Raw genomic sequence first — 16373 nt, 5'->3', positions numbered from 1 at the left:
GTCCCTAATTAAAAGCTTTTGCACAGCAAGGGAAACCATAAGCAAATGAAAAGACAACCCATGACCTGGGAGAAAATATTTGCAAAATGATGTTACTGATAAAGGATTAATCTCCAAAATATACAAACAGCTCATAGAACTCAATAAGAAAAAAAGAAACACACAATCAAAAAATGGACAGACTTAAAAAAACATTTTTCTAAGGAAGATAATTCAGTTTGTCCAATAGGCACATGAAAAGATGTTCAATATCACTAATTATTAGAAAAATGCAAATCGAAAGCAAAATGAAGTATCACCTCACACTGGTCAGAATGGCAATCATTAAAATGTTTATAAATAAATTCTGGAGAGGGTGTGGAGAAGAAGGAACCCCCAACCTACACAGTTTGTGGAGAATAAATATTGGTGCAACCACTATGGAAAATAGTGTGGAGGATTCTTAAAAATTAAAAAGAGTTACCTAAATTCCCACTCCTGGGCATATATCCAAAGAAAATTCTAATTTGAAAAGATACATGAACCCCAATGCTCATAAAAGCACTTTTTACAATAGCCAAGACATGGAAGTAATTTAAAAAAAATTTTGCTCTAGTTCTGTAAAAAATATTATTCCTAATTTGGTAGAGCTTGCACTGAATCTGTGGATTGCCTTGGGTTGTGTGGTCATGGTAACAATATTGATTCGTTCAGTCTAAGAACATGGTATATCTTTCCATTAGTTCATCTTATCTTCAGTTTCTCATAGATTTCAGAGTACAGGTCTCTTGCCTTCTTAGATAGGTTTTTAATTTTTTTATTTTTATGTATTTTATTATTTTCAATGTGATGATAAATGTGGTTGTTTACTTAATATCTTTTTCTGATATTTTGTTATTAGTGTATAGAAATGCAACAGATTTCTGTGTATTAATTTTGTATCCTGCAACTTTCCCAAGCTCATTCATAAGCTCTAATAGTTCTCTGGCTGCGTCTTTAGGATTTTCTATCTACAAACAATGACAGGTTTATTTCTTCTTTTCCAATTTGAATTCCTTTCTTTTTTATTTCTCTTATTGCTTGGCTAGAACTTCCAAAACTATGTTGAATAAAAGTAATAAGGGTGGGTATCCTTGTCTTGTTTCTGATCTTAGAAAAAAAAATGCTTTCAGCTTTTCACTGTTGAGTGTGATGTTAGCTGTGGGTTTGTCATATATGTCTTCTATTAGGTTGAGGTATATTCCCTCTATGCCCACTTTCTGAAGAGTTTTTAATCATAAATGGATGTTGAATTTTTCTTCATCTTTTGAAATAATCATATTATTTTTATTATTCAGTTTGTTAATGTGGTACATCACATTGATCAATTTGTGGATATTGAAAAAAATCCTTGCATCCCTGGGATGAATACAACCTGATCATGGTGTTTAATACTTTTAATATATTATCAGATTCAGTTTGTTAGTATTTTGTTGAGGATGTTCATGTCTATGTTCATCCATGATATTGGGCTATAATTTTCTTTTTTTATGATATCTTTGTCTGGTTTTAGTATCAGGGTGATGGTAGTCTTGCAGAATGAATGTGGAAGTGTTCCTTCCTATGTAACTTTTTGGAATAGTTTCAGAAGGATAGATGTATAAGAATATTCTCTTATAGTTTGTGCATAAATCACCCCAGTCATGTAAATATAAAGAAGCTAAAGCCAGAGGAGGATATTAAGTTCAACAATAAGAGAAAGCCATTGGTACTGGAATTGATATTAGCCTCTTTGTTATAATGACCACTCTATTAATATTCTTCCATGGGGAAAACATTTAGTGTTGTAGATAATAAGGTAATTATCAATTATAACAAATGCAGAAGAACATTTGGAAATGATTCTGTCCAATGTATCCTTTTTTTTCCTGTTATAACAAGTTTTGTTCATTAAAATAAGCTTCAATCATGACTACCACACTTATTTTAAAATGTATCTTATAAGGAGACCTGCATTTTCCTATGCAGTTTTTTTTTCTAATAATGTTCTTCCTCTTTCAAACCTACTCATTCTTCAAGAAAATCCAGATCTTAATGGCCTATTGTGTAGAACGATTTTCTGTCTATGCAAATTAGTACTCATCCTCTCAAGTGCTTCCACAGACTGTTGTCGCCAGTTCCTGTAGACCCCTGACTTTGTTATTTGGGAATCATTTCTGTATTTGCTTGTGTTCCTAACTCTACTATATGTTTTGTGAGGACAGGGATTATGTATTTTTAGCCAGAGAGCCTCAAAGAATATCTGATATATGACAGAATGTTCCAGGGAGACCTAGGCAAAGTGCTAGAGAAGTTTTTTATGTAAAAATGTACATATCATGAAGAATTCACTGCTGTACTTTCTTCTCATTGCTTTCAAGCTCTTGTTTTGTTTTGTTTGGAGGTTATTGGAGTTTTCAGGGGGAGGGGCTGGAATAAATTGCCAGCATCTGGAATAAATTGCTAGACTTTGTCTTATTTATGTCTTCTCAGAGTCCCTAATACAGGCATTCTCTGTAGTTAGCAGTCAGTGAAAATTGTAATGAGTCATTCATCTTTAAAACAGGTCATGATTTCAACTGAAAATAACAGGCTTATCAATTATAAGTATTATAATAAAGCTACTCTTTAAAAGTTAATTCAATGATGTTAGAAAAATAATTAAATATTATTAAAAGTGCTATTGCTATAGATGAGCCACCATTAAACAAAGCAGATTGATATGCTAACAAAGGTATTATCTCTCTATTATCTTTAAGGCATTCACTTATTCATATGTTGATTATTTTCTCATTCATTCAATAATCAGTTATTTATAGGTTACCTATTGTGTATATACAATGCTCACTTTCATGCATTTTGCAGTACAGTGTTGAAGACAAATGTTAGAGTTAATGACAAAAATCATGATAAAAATACAACTAAAAAAAGTGCCAGTTGCTACTAGAGAAAGTATAAGGGAAGCCTAATCTTGTAAAGTTTTTTGGGGGGAGAGGCATCTGGAGAGTAGAGTGGATCAAGGAAAAAAAATCATTGAGAAAATGTCAGTTAAGCAGAGTCCAGAAGCAGAAGGAAAAATTGGCAAAGGATTGAATGGAGAGAAGAGGGAATTGGGGAGCCTTTGAGGTAGTAGAGACAATGATGAAGTAGTGTTCTAATGCATGAACGTGCATTTTACATGAGGTAAGAACAAGATTACTGGGGTGTAATGAAGGAGGAGTCAGGAGACATAAATTGAGAAGTAAATAGAAATCAGGGGAAAATAAATGATATTCATGACATTGTCAGTTTTTCTTTTAAATTAACATTTACCTTTTTAGTATTCTGAAAATATTTTAGGCAAATATCAAAAATTTTCTTATTTTCAACCCTAAAATCTTTAAATTTTGTAATTTTTCCTTTATTTATATGAATTACCAATAACTTATTTTTAAAGGATTTGGAATTGGGAAATCTAGAATCTGGTTATTGTGGTTTGTGACTAATATAGTAGAAATGGAAGAGGAGTGTGGGTGTGATGAAAGTTTAAGGAGGTAGAACCAGGCCTAAGTAGTGGCTGCTCCCAGTGCACAGTTTCCCAGACCAAAAAAAAACACGTTTTATATTTGCTGTTACCGGAAAAAAAAAAAAAAAAAAGACAACATGGCTCAATATGTACTCTGGGCAAGTGGTGATGAGAAATGGACTCTATCAGAAGGGATGTATAGTAGAACTAACAAAATAGGAGCTTTATTTCTAAACTCCAGTCCTTAGCTTCTCTATGTAAATCACATGGGTGAAAAACAATTGTCTTTTACTTTAGAGAAATGTGCAGCATATGTGCAGCAACAGTCTAAAGCAAGATATATCACCATGACAACCATAATTCCAATCTTAACCCAGAAAATGGACATTTTGTGATGTACAGAATTTTACTGAGGTAATAGTCTTATGCAATTTTCAGGGATATGGTAGCAGAGACAAGGTGGGAGTAAGAAGTTATTATATGCTGTTGATTATACTATTATATAGGTTAGTAGGCAGCATCTCTATACAGCTCATTTCCTCTCTTATCCTGCCATTATTCAGAAATGGCTATCTCTCTGAGAAGCATGACTATGGCATTGTGAAGAAGAATTTGGCTACTGACAAATATTTCATGATTTTGACTTTCTGTATTATTCTGATTGATTATAGGTGGCTTTTTACAGATTGCTAGGCACTATCGTGTATTTTCCTTTTCAATATTATTCTTGGAACACTTCAGGTAATAAATAAATAACGAATTTTCATCTGTTCATGTTCATGTATGTGGCGTAGGAATCTTAACATACCTAGAAACTTGTTATGATATATCCACATGCCATATTAATGAATTTTCTCTGTTTGGAGTTATTATAGAGATGATCAATATAGGATTAATATTTGTTAATGATAAGTTACTAGGAATCTTATGAGAAAAGAAAGAATTAAGAGCTACATTGCTAATTACACAGCCTTCTAATTTTTTTCTACATTTTTTGTCAAGTTCAAAGAAAAAAATTTGTGAAAAAGGACTTTTTCACTTTTAATTGATGAATCTCATGTATTATGAGAATCATAACTAGGAAAACAGTATTATTTTAAACTTGTATTATGTAATATAAAATATCAAATCTTTTTTAATAGAGCTTCGATTTTAAAAATATGACATTTTATATATTCACAAAAACTAACAATTCATTATTTAAAACTGAAAATTGTATTTAAACATGTGAAACAGTGAGTAGGGATATTAACCACTTTTTTCATATATGCATAGACAGAATATCTTCAATATCAATGATTTAATCTCCCAACAAGTCTGTTGTGGTGACAAAGGAAGGTTGATATGAGTGAGCATATTCTAAGTGAATGATGAGGAAAAGAATTCACTTTCAAATATTTTTCATGACTAGAAGGCCCCCCTTTTATTTACATTCAATTTGTACTTGACTCCTCATTAACATATGCCCTTATTCATCTTTTCACTAGTAGGGATTCATAGCAATGTAGAAGGAGACAGACAGACATTGTAAGCCTCCTTGCACAATAGGGTGGAGGACAAAGTTGTCTTGTTTGTATAACTTTGGCCTTTTGATATTACTAGGGAGAAATAGAGTACCCTCACAGAGAGCAACCCTGATTATAGACATGGGGATGATGAATGAGCAATTCATCCAAAGCTTCCTTTGGATAGGCAAACAGTCTTAGACCTGTGTGTGAACTACTCTCCAGGCAGCTGGGGAATAGGTCAAGTCAATGTCATTCTGTCCCTGAAAGTACTTTCTGTTCTAGGCATAGGGTCTTTTCAAGGCAGCAAAAAGTAGCACACAAATGACTCAGCGTCATGCACAGGTGCTGGCTGGATTTAGCCCTCGGACCAGGGATTATAGCCTATTCAGATCATCAGTGAGATATTACAGAATTCCAGGCAGGATGAAAAACAAAGCAAGCATTCTCCTTTTTTTTTTCAGTCAGTTTTCTGTGATCCTTTTTAAGTATAAATTTTTTGTTTTCCTAAAGTTTATAGTCAAATACTGCCTAACATCCTGACTTATTAACTTTTCATTTCTCTTTGTATTATTACTAAAACTATCTTTTTTCATCTTTACTCTTTTCATCTATAAAAATGAGAATAAGATCATCTAATTCACAATGATAGTTACTGGATTAGAGAGATAACACATGGAAAAATATTGCAAAATCTTTGGGGCATAAGAAGTCAGTCCTCTTCCAAACACATAAATCAGAGATTTAGCTCTCCTGAGCATTTTGTTCTCATTCTTCAGCTGTTTCTGGGAGATGAGCTATTAAAGATAAGAATGTAAAATCTTAACTAATATCTCTATATGAAAAAGTAGAGCTACATTAGGGAGTTTGAAACTAAGGATTTTGTGGTCTGCTCTGGCAGTTTGCTCGTTCTATATATATGCCCCCGCCCATCCCCAGATTGGTAAAGAATGTATGTCTTCACAATGATACAACAGAAATTGGAGAAGTTAGAGATAAAATGAAATCTCCAATTCTTTATCATTTGGTAACTTAACTGTGGAAGTCTCTATCCCTGTGGAGTTTAACTAGATTGTCCTGATTCTCTTTAAGTTATTAAAGAGAATCAATAATTGGAAGTTGAAGTAGTATTTCCAAATTCTGTCATGGGGATGCATAATCATTTAAAAGTGTAACAAAGTGCCTTTCCATGTGTAAACTCAATTTGTTTTAGAAATCAGTAGGAAAGTTCCCACTGTGGCTCAGTGGGTTAAGAACCCAGTGTAGTCTCTGTGAGGATGTGGGTTTCATCACTGACTTTGCTCAATAGATTAAGGATCCAGTATTGTCGCAAGCAAGCTGTGGCATAGGTCACAGTTGCAGCTCAGCACATTGTTGCTGTGGCTGTGTTGTAGGCCTGCCTCTGCAGCTCTGATTTGACACCTGGCTATATGCCTCAGGTGCAGCCATAACAAAACAAAACAGTAGGAAAAATAAATATTAAATAAAAATTATGATTTGATATAAGTTGGAGTATATTTGATATCTTAAAGGCTTTTTTTGCATAAAGACATTTTTAAGACAGTCTAACCTGTGAAACATGAGAGTGAGTGTGGTCAAAAGTTTCTTGCTCAAAAATTATCCTGTAGAAATATAACCAGACATGTGATTTTAAGGGAACGGTAATCCTTTGGCTACTATTTTTTTATAGCAGTCTTTTTATTTTATTATTTTATTTTATTTTAATTATAATCAATTGTTATTTCCCCAATACATTTTTTTTCTATTGTACAACATGGTGACCCAGTTACACATACATGTATACATTCTTTTTGTGGCTACTAATATTATATAAGCTTAATGCTTGCTAAATTTCCATTATATCAGGAAACCCAGAATATTTTTTTTCTCTTAATAGTTAGGGATCTTATAGCACTAAATTCATCTAAAAATGAATTTTGAAATTTCAAATTGAAATTTCATCTACAAATATCTTATTGGAGTAAAGAATGTGAAAACATAATTTTGGTCATCATCTCGGGTTCTAATTTAAAAACATCTAAATAGGAGTTAATAATGTACATGGTAATCAAAGTATCTCAAATTTATATAGTATGGGGCTGTAGAAACAAACGTTGTAACCACCGCCTAATGATTACCCAAATGTACTTATAAGTCAAATTCTGTTCTTTTTTCTAATTTCATAGTGAGCCTCAAAACTTTTGTTACAATTAGTTTTTAAGTTACAGCTAAGGCTGACTATGGTCATGAAACTAAAAATCTTGGAGAAAGTATACTGGTACTTTATCAAGCATTGTATTAAAACAAATCATATTAATAATTTCCAAGAATATGTCATTATTTTATTTCCTCCTTAATAATATTCTCAGTCTGGGAGTTCCCATTGTGGCTCAGCAGAAACAAATCAAATTGGAATCCATGAAGATGTGGGTTCCATCCCTGGCCTTGCTCAATGGGTCAAGGATCTGGCATTGTCATGAGCTGTGGTATAAGTCACAGATGCAGCTTGGATTCCATGTTGCTGTGGCTGTGGCACAGACTGACAGCTGTAGCTCTGATTTGACCCTTAGCCCAGGAATGTCCATATGCCATGAGTATATAATCTAAAATGCAATATATATATGTGTGTATGTGTGTATATATATATACACACATACACACACATATATTTTTTTCTGAGTACATGTTTTGGAGGGATAATGTTAGAATGTACACTCTAAGATCTACTTTGGATGGTTTAGGGTGGAAGCTGATTGAAATTTAACTGCTTTGAATTCTCATAACATACAAAGGCAAAGAAAGGGATAATCATGAAAAGAAAACATTCTGAAAATAAAGTCCTACTTAGTAACCTCTTACAGTATCTTCCTAAAATTTCACTTGTCAGGGTCAAGGAATACCTAGCCAACGAAATGAATACAACATTAGCTATATGTCTCACTAATGTATAGTTTGCTAAGTAAGTTATTTATTATTCATTCAACAAACATTCACTGAGCATTATAAGATACAGTATCATTGCTAAATGTTGAGACATTTAAAGTAACATAGTTTTACAGAGCAGGAATAACCTCAAAACTTGGGTAAAAATGTATACCAACTTTCAATAATTCAAATCAAAATAAAAATATTTGGTAATGACACAGGAGTTCAGAGAGAGGGGAAAGCAATTTGTAAAGGAAAGCCAATTAAAGATGTGTCATATAAGCAAGAGTTGAGAAGGATGGTCATGATTTGTATAGATAGAGGAAGAAGATAAAAAGAATTCTAAAATAAAAGATAACATACACACAAGTCTGAGATCAAGAAAATGCATATTGTATTTTAAAAGAGAATCAGAAAACTATAATGGTCTCAATGGATTATTTCTAGTAGTGTGAAAAAAGGTTAGAGTTTTGAAAGCCAAGCTGAGAATTTAGAATTTATACAGTGAGCACTAAGAAATTATAAAAATTTTAAATGAAATTCTACCCTGCTGATGTTAGTGAAAACGTTACAGTGTTTCTCAAAATTTTCATAACCTTTGACCCAAAATTGCTACTACAATGAATTTATCCTGCGGAGCAGAAATTGGAGGTGATTTTTAAAAAGAGTATTCTATAATACTATTAATTATATTTAGAAACTGAATTTTGCCTAAATGTTCAACTAACAGAGATACAGTTAAATGAATTAGGATATCTCTTAGAACATGAAGTGCTCATTAAACCCTGTATTTTAAAATGATATCTATGATACAAAGACATAATGCTGTTTAATAAATTAGGTTGAAAGCAGACAATAGAGGTACAGAAAAATACACAAAAATATTAATGCTGTTTATCAAGGAATGAGGAATATTCTGAGTGATTATTTTCTTTTGTCCTTTTCTGGGCAAACTTTGTACAAGGAATATCAGTCATTCTGTAGTATATGATACTTTTAAAAAATTAATAATCATAAAATAACTTGTGACCAGTTATTGATATAAAGACTTCCATATTTTAGGAAAACCAAAGTGTGAGTGAATAGAGATAAGATATAAGGAGGGAGGAGGTATTTTTAGCTGTATATACTTGAGAAAATGATTGGAATGGAAAGAATAGATAGGTGAAAGAAACATGATCCAGGTTTTATATTTGGTTGGATATAAAGTATAAAGGAGAAATACTGTCTTCATGTCAAGCCTAAATATTGATTGAAATGAAAATCAGGGAGTTCCCAGTGTGGTTCAGTGGTTAACAAATCCGACTAGGTACTATGAGGTTGTGGGTTTGATCCCTGGCCTCACTCAGTGGGTTAAGGATCCAGTGTTGCGTGAGCTGTGGTGTAGGTCGCAGACACGGCTCGGATCCCGCGTTGCTGTGGCTGTGGTGTAGGTCAGCAGCTACAGTTCTGATTGGACCCCTCGCCTGGGAACCTCCATATGCTGCAGGAGTGGCCCTAGAAAAGACAAAAAGACAAAAAAAAGAAAAAAAAAAGAATATCAGTACTTTCAATGATAAAATTAATGATGATTTTTGTATTGAATTATTAGATTTTATGACTATGATAGGTATCCCAACTATGAAGATGTGAAGAAGCAGCAGCTAAACTAGGCATTTAAGGATCAAGCAGTATTTTAAGCTGTTAAAGATGATTAGTTAGAAAATGAAAAGAAAGCAGAAAGTGCAGAGGCCTAAACCTGAGCTTTGGAGAATAATTAAAAAACAGAAAGGGAGGGGGATAAAATAGCAAATAAGGTACAGAAAACTGGTCCATGAGCAGGAGGTAGGAGAAAGAAGTAATCCACAATGTCATTTGAAAACAAAAAAGAAAGGAGTGTTTCAATGTGACAGTTTTTAGTGTCTTCAAATAGTGTCGTGTTCTGAAAAAAGGTGTTGCCAAATAAAATCACCAAAATAGAATATTAATAAAGAGATAGCCACAGAGGAAATTCATGTGCATCCTTGCATTCTTAGTAACTTTAGACTTCAAGTTGGACTAGAACCTGTTACTTAAAAATTTGGTACAGCATGGAGAAGCCGTGAATATTCGAAAATTGTCTTTCACTACCTACCTATAGTCTGTGTGCACATTGGTATCCATGGATGAACTTTTTTGTTTTCTCCACCAGGTTTATTTCAAGCAGATAACTTAGATATAATCAAGTATTTCACAAAGTAAAATTATTTTGGGAAATAATGAAATATACACAGTTAAGAAGTTTCTTTAAAAAAGGACTTAATGCAACTCTTACTATTTTTATATGCATTGTGGATTTCTGAAGAGGGGCTTTGGAACAAAATTATTTACAAAATTAATTGAGCATGGAACTCATTTTTCATGAAGCACCTCCTAGATTAGTTTTCTGTGGAGTGATAGTGGGAAATGTTGACAGATTATTACAGTCAGGATTCGGCCCCACCCACCTCCAAAGATACTCTGTTCTACTTCAGTTTTGATCCCTTTAAGCTCAGAAAAATAGATACTACTTTATTGTGCATTTATGGGGTATCCTTCTCATCTTTCTTCACAGTCTATTTGGAACTATTTAGCAAAATATTCTTATAACTGCAGCTGATATCAGACAACAGATGCTGATTTTTAAAAATAAAGCACAACTTTTGCTCTTTGACTGTATTTGGTATTTCAGTGCTTTCCTTGAAGAGGAGCTATCATTTGTCTATAGTAAATATTTTAGCAATAATTTGAGAAAGATTAATTTCAGGACTAAATTATTAACCTCATATTCAATATTCCTTTTCCAAGTATCCCACAAGAATAAGCTGTTTTTCAGGAACACACTTGAATTGGATAAACTTTCTCCTCTCTCTGTACTTACTGATTTTTTTCCCTAAGCATAATTTCATCACAAATACTTCTAGAATTTCTAGGCTGAAAACACCCATAGTACTTTGCGCCTACTGCTATCAGAGTATTTACCACTCTATATTGTAGTTGTCTTTCTTTTCACTGAATGTGTTTTGAACCATTAAATGCATAATGCCTAGGTCATTGCTTAATAATTATTGAATAAATGACTGAATTAATGAATGAGTCTTTTATGCTTTTTGAATACTGAAACATACAAAGTAGCTAAAAGAGGTTGTAGAAAGATGAAATGATTCAGAAATACAATATGTTTTTTAGGGTTTTTTTTTTACTTCTTGAACCCTTTCCTCTGGGATTTTCTCTAATAATTATTTCAGAATTCAAAGATTTTTACTTAAAGGTTTAATTTACAAATATGAAACAAGAAATTTCTCGCAATATTTCATCTCCTTTCATCCTTCTTTTTCCTAATTACTTTCTTTTTCTTCATCCTTTATGATGAACAGATGGGCTGTTCCAAAGTTTTTGCATATCTACATGCTGAACATTCTTACAGACTAAGCAACAATTAAATGAAATCCAACAGTTGTTTTACTGCTCTCCCATCAACTGGAGCAATAAAATGATTCTACGGGAGCATTCCTGCCACTAGAAATTGTGATAGTGTCATTTTGCATTTTCTTTTACTTTCACATATGATAATAGATAATTTCTTCTCATTTCTCTCTCTCCTCTTGTTCTCTTCTGCATATGCCAATGATTTCAAACTCTTTCAGCTGCAGAAACTTTCTTTAAAGATATCTTGTGTATATTTCTAGTTACAGAAAGGTAGAACTCCTCTGTTTGACGACTGGGGAAATTGAGTAGAGGGTGAACTCCTCCACCCTCTTGTTTGAAGTCTCTGTAGTGGCCTCTGTGATGAATCCATGGGACACTATTCTTAAACCATGGCTGACATTTTAGCCTTTCCCCAAAGAATTCAGGACTTTATGGTTGATACTTTAATTGAACCTCTTCTATAGCAAGCCTTGCTGGGCCCCACAGTTCTGGCTTAATTCTTCAATACTAATCATCAGGTAATACAATGTTTAAAATGATTCTATAAACCCAAAACACAGAATCATATTTCTGCTTGTTTGCTTGTTTTATGGAGGGTCAATAAGCTGTGTTTTAGTCAGAATATAAAAATGTATTTTAAAAAAAGAAATAACAGAGGCCTAGATGATTCAGAGCATAAATACAAATGAGACATAAAAAAATAAACCTCTAGTGTAGTAATATGAAACTTTTCCAGGACAATAACAACTAAAAATTGTCAACCTCTGACAGCTGTTTAATACTTGATAGAAAATGTGTTAGGACTCCATCTATTTCACATTATGCAGGTGTCCACATAAAAAAAAAATCATAATTGGCACTAATTGAGACCATTCTTGGCAGCTTCAGCAAAAAGGCCAGACACTGAGTAGGCAGGAAAGTCCACCTGGCCTCTCAGCCCCAGACTTTCCGACAGGTCACTGTTGAATTGCATTAACAAAGTTAAGTTATTCTTGCTCTTCTAATTCTGTAGAAAGATAAAGTTAATTTGCTATTACTAGCAAAATAAGCAATTCTAGCACATTTATTACTATACATTTATTACATATATTGCAGTTTTCAGGCTCAGGGTTGTCTTTGATAATAAAAACAGATGCATATATTATGTATCCTGTTCGTCCCCTATGAGAAGGCAATGTAGCCTATCACTGGCGCAAGTTCGGCACAATTAACATCCACACACTTGACAGGAGAGTTAATTCTTATTAAGTGTGTGATGGACCCCTATCTACTCATGACCATGAAATTTGTTTTTAGGACTTGCTGCAAATACCTTTTATTATGTCCTTTGTATTTCAATGTAACATTTGCCCCCAGATAACTGTGATTTTTATCTTGTTTGCACCTATAAATAAAGTTAGCGATTAAACTTACAATCTTGGAATTCCCATTCTGAAAAGTACTTTTATAGTTGCCACAATGATAAAATTATAAGCAAGGAAGATTTGTCTCTGGTGGGGAAGAGGGTGTGAGTGTATCTATGTAGGCCAATCAATGTGAAAAGGTTCTTGGGGTTGGTTTTCTGTAAGTGTACTTACAAATTATTCAGTCTTTCAGACCCACATTCAGTTTTGCATTCAGATGCAGGCCTGGGTTGAGAATGGGAGGAAAATAAAGCTCTGAAGTGGGATACCTAATCATATGAAAGTTTGCAATTTTGTTAGGAATAATAGAGAAGCAATATTGAGAGAGCTGTGGGGTTAATGAACACGGATGTGGCTTTCATGTGCAAATTTCTTTTGATTAGATGAAACAACAATTCCCAGAGTTGGGACTGGTGTCCACACACCCAGGCCTGCATCTGCATGTAAATGGCTTCATTAGAGGCCAGATCTGTGGGCACTGATGAACTGTACAAGGCACTCAGAGTCTCCGCTTCATGGGCTGCTTTCTTGCTGTGTCTGTTTCCTGTTCAGAAAATAAGTGGTATATTTCTCATTTCTGCCAAGCTGATAAAAAAGGGGGGGGGGAACCACTTGAGAACACAAAGGGGTGAGGGTAGCTATTAACATGTTTGTCCTCTTTTTCTTATTCTTACAGACTGCAGATTGGAAACATATCCTTTTATATTTCCAAGTAAAATTAAACTTCCTCAAATATACCTGTCAATTATCAAGGTTAGTATTTTTGTAGTTTGTCATTTTATTCAGTGATTACAGGAGAATAGCTCTTTTGTTAGACAAGGGTATCTCTGAATATATAAAGAGCCTGCTTATCTTCTCATTCTACCTGGTCTGAATTAGACTTATAAAACTCCCTGTGTTTTTACTGTATCATTCAAGATTCATTGCTAAGGAGAAGTCTCTTTTGTGAGAGAGAAGGATGCAAGATGTTCTCAATATTTGATTAATGAAATCCTGAAGCATCATTAGTTTGGAATATTTCTAGGGAATTTTCATCAATAATCAGTTAATTTATTAATTGAACTAATTTGTCCTCATTTATAATCCATTTATTTTAGATAGAGTTCATAAGTACCTGGTTTGGGGCAATGCTAAGTTTGTGGGCTCTGAAGTATTAAGGACTGATATTATATAATAGAAAGTGTTGCCATGTCATTTCTATTAAAAATTTTAGAGGATCAATTTTAATAACTTTATTGATGTTTAATTTACAACTGTAAAATGAACATAGTTTAAGTGCAGTGAAGAATTTTGCTAAATCTGTACACAGTAATCAAAATATAGAATATCCTATAACCCCAACAGATTTCCTTGTCCCCCTTCCTACTCAGCTTTCCCCCACCCCCCAGGCTTTGATGACCATTGATCTTCTTTTGATTTATATATTAGGTTTGTCTTTCCTGCAGTTTTAAATAAATGATATAAGATGTATTTTGCATCTGACTTTTTTCCTCAGCATAATGTTTTAAATATTCATTCACATCACTGCATGTGTTTGTGTTTTTTATTGCTGAGTTATATTCTCATGGATAAACCACAATTTATTTATTACTTTACCTGTTAATGTTCTTTGGAGCTGTTTCCAATTTCTACCTGCAATGAATACAGCTGCCATAAACATTTGTGTACAAATCTTTGATTGGACTTTTATTTCTTTAGAACAAATACCTGAAAGTGTAACTGCTGGTTCATATGGTAAGGTTATGCTAAAATTTATTAGAAACTTCTGAACCGTTTGCTTATGCAGCTGTACCATTTTTCGCTCTCACTAATAATGTGAGTTCTATTGTTCCCTATCCCAACCAATATTTGATATTGACAGTCCTTTTAATTTTAGCTCTTCTAATGGTTGTGAAGTGGTATTTCAATGTCATTTAACTTTGCGTATTCCTGGGGACTAATGATGTTGAATATCTTTTCCTGTGTACATTGGCCATTAGAATATTTTCTTTCATGGAGTTTTGTTTCTATTTTGAATATTTTGGCCTACTTTAAATGTTTTTGTTTTCTTCTTATTGACATGACTTCATTAAAAAATTCTAGATACATGATAATTTTTAGAAATGCATGAAACTGACAGCACTAACGGCCTGAACCTAGCCCGAACACAGATTGGGTCTTGAACCCAGGTGCTGGGACTCGAACCCAGCCTAACCCCGGATTGGAACTTGAACCCATGATTTTAAATTAGAACCACTCACCGTGTGTCTGGATTCACTGAGGTTTGGGTTCTTCATGTCTCCATGCAGAAGGAATTCAGTGAAAGACAAAGTGATAGGCAAGAAATAGATTTATTAAGATAGGATGCTAGTGAGAGATGCAAGCAGACAGGCACAGAATCTCTGTCCCGAGGATCCACCTGGTGGGCTGCAGTTTTATCCTCCAAGGGGAGTGGGGGTTGGAAAAGCCCTCCTCTTCCTTTCTGGGAGCAGCAGCTCCTCCTTGGTATCCAGTAAGGTGTGTATTCAGATCAGCAGAAGGGCGGTCCTCAAACTCCTGCCCTTGGTTCTGAATCTGAACGCAGGCCTCATCCCATCCCCCACCCAACGACCTGAGGCAATTCTCACACTTCCTTTAGTCAAGCAAGCCTGTCTTGTTCTGATGGCTTTTTTTGGGCAATTTATTAACTTACAGGGATCTCCCAATGTCCTGTAAGTTTCCCTCGTTACCTGTGGTCCTTTATCGGGACTTCTAAAACTACCTGTGCCTACTCCATCCCTATCATGCATATCGTAAATATTTTTCCTAGTTAGTTTTATGCCTTTTAATTTTTGTGATCATGTCTTTCAAAGATAATTTTGTTTAATTTTACAGAGCTAAATTTAGTCTTTATGTTATTCCTTTTTGTGAACTCTCGAATAAATATTTTTTTCCCCAAAATCACGAAGATTTTTCTTCTATAAATTTTCAAGTTTTAACTTTTACGTTTACGTCTAGATCCACTTCATTTTTGTGTGTAAAGTACGATTTAAGTTTATTTTTCCTACACTGATTCCGTTATTCTATCATTATTTTTTTTGAAAAATGTTATCTTTTCACCACTTAATTGCCTTAGCAACAACAAAAATCAGGCAGGTACTATTTTTTGGCTTATTTATGGAGTCTTTTTTTTTCTGTTCCATTGATTTATATCGCTATCTTTAAGCCAGTATCTCATTGTCTTGATATTGGAGCTTTTAGAGTGTCTTGAAATCAAGCAATGTACTTCTTTCACATTTGTTCTTAATTAAAATTTTAAAATTACTCTTGATTCTTTAAATTTTCTTATAAGTTTTAGAATAAGCTTATTCATTTCTACCAAAAACCTGCTCAAATTTTGATTGTAATTGTGTAGAATCTAGAATTCACTTTTAGTATAATTGATATTTTGACCATATTCAATATTCTGATTTGTCAATATGGTGTATCTCTCCACTTATTTAGATCTTAATTTTTCTCAGCAATCTTTTGTTGTCTTCAGTGTGTAGGTCTTACAAAAACTTTGCTAATTTACCCATGATACTTTATGGTTTTGGATGCCATTGTAGATGTTACTATTTTAATTTTTATTTCTAATTTTTTCTAGGATATAGA

This window comes from Phacochoerus africanus, chromosome 9 (genome assembly GCF_016906955.1).
Source record: "Phacochoerus africanus isolate WHEZ1 chromosome 9, ROS_Pafr_v1, whole genome shotgun sequence".
Lineage (NCBI taxonomy): Eukaryota > Metazoa > Chordata > Mammalia > Artiodactyla > Suidae > Phacochoerus > Phacochoerus africanus.
This window is presented reverse-complemented; position numbering follows the sequence as displayed.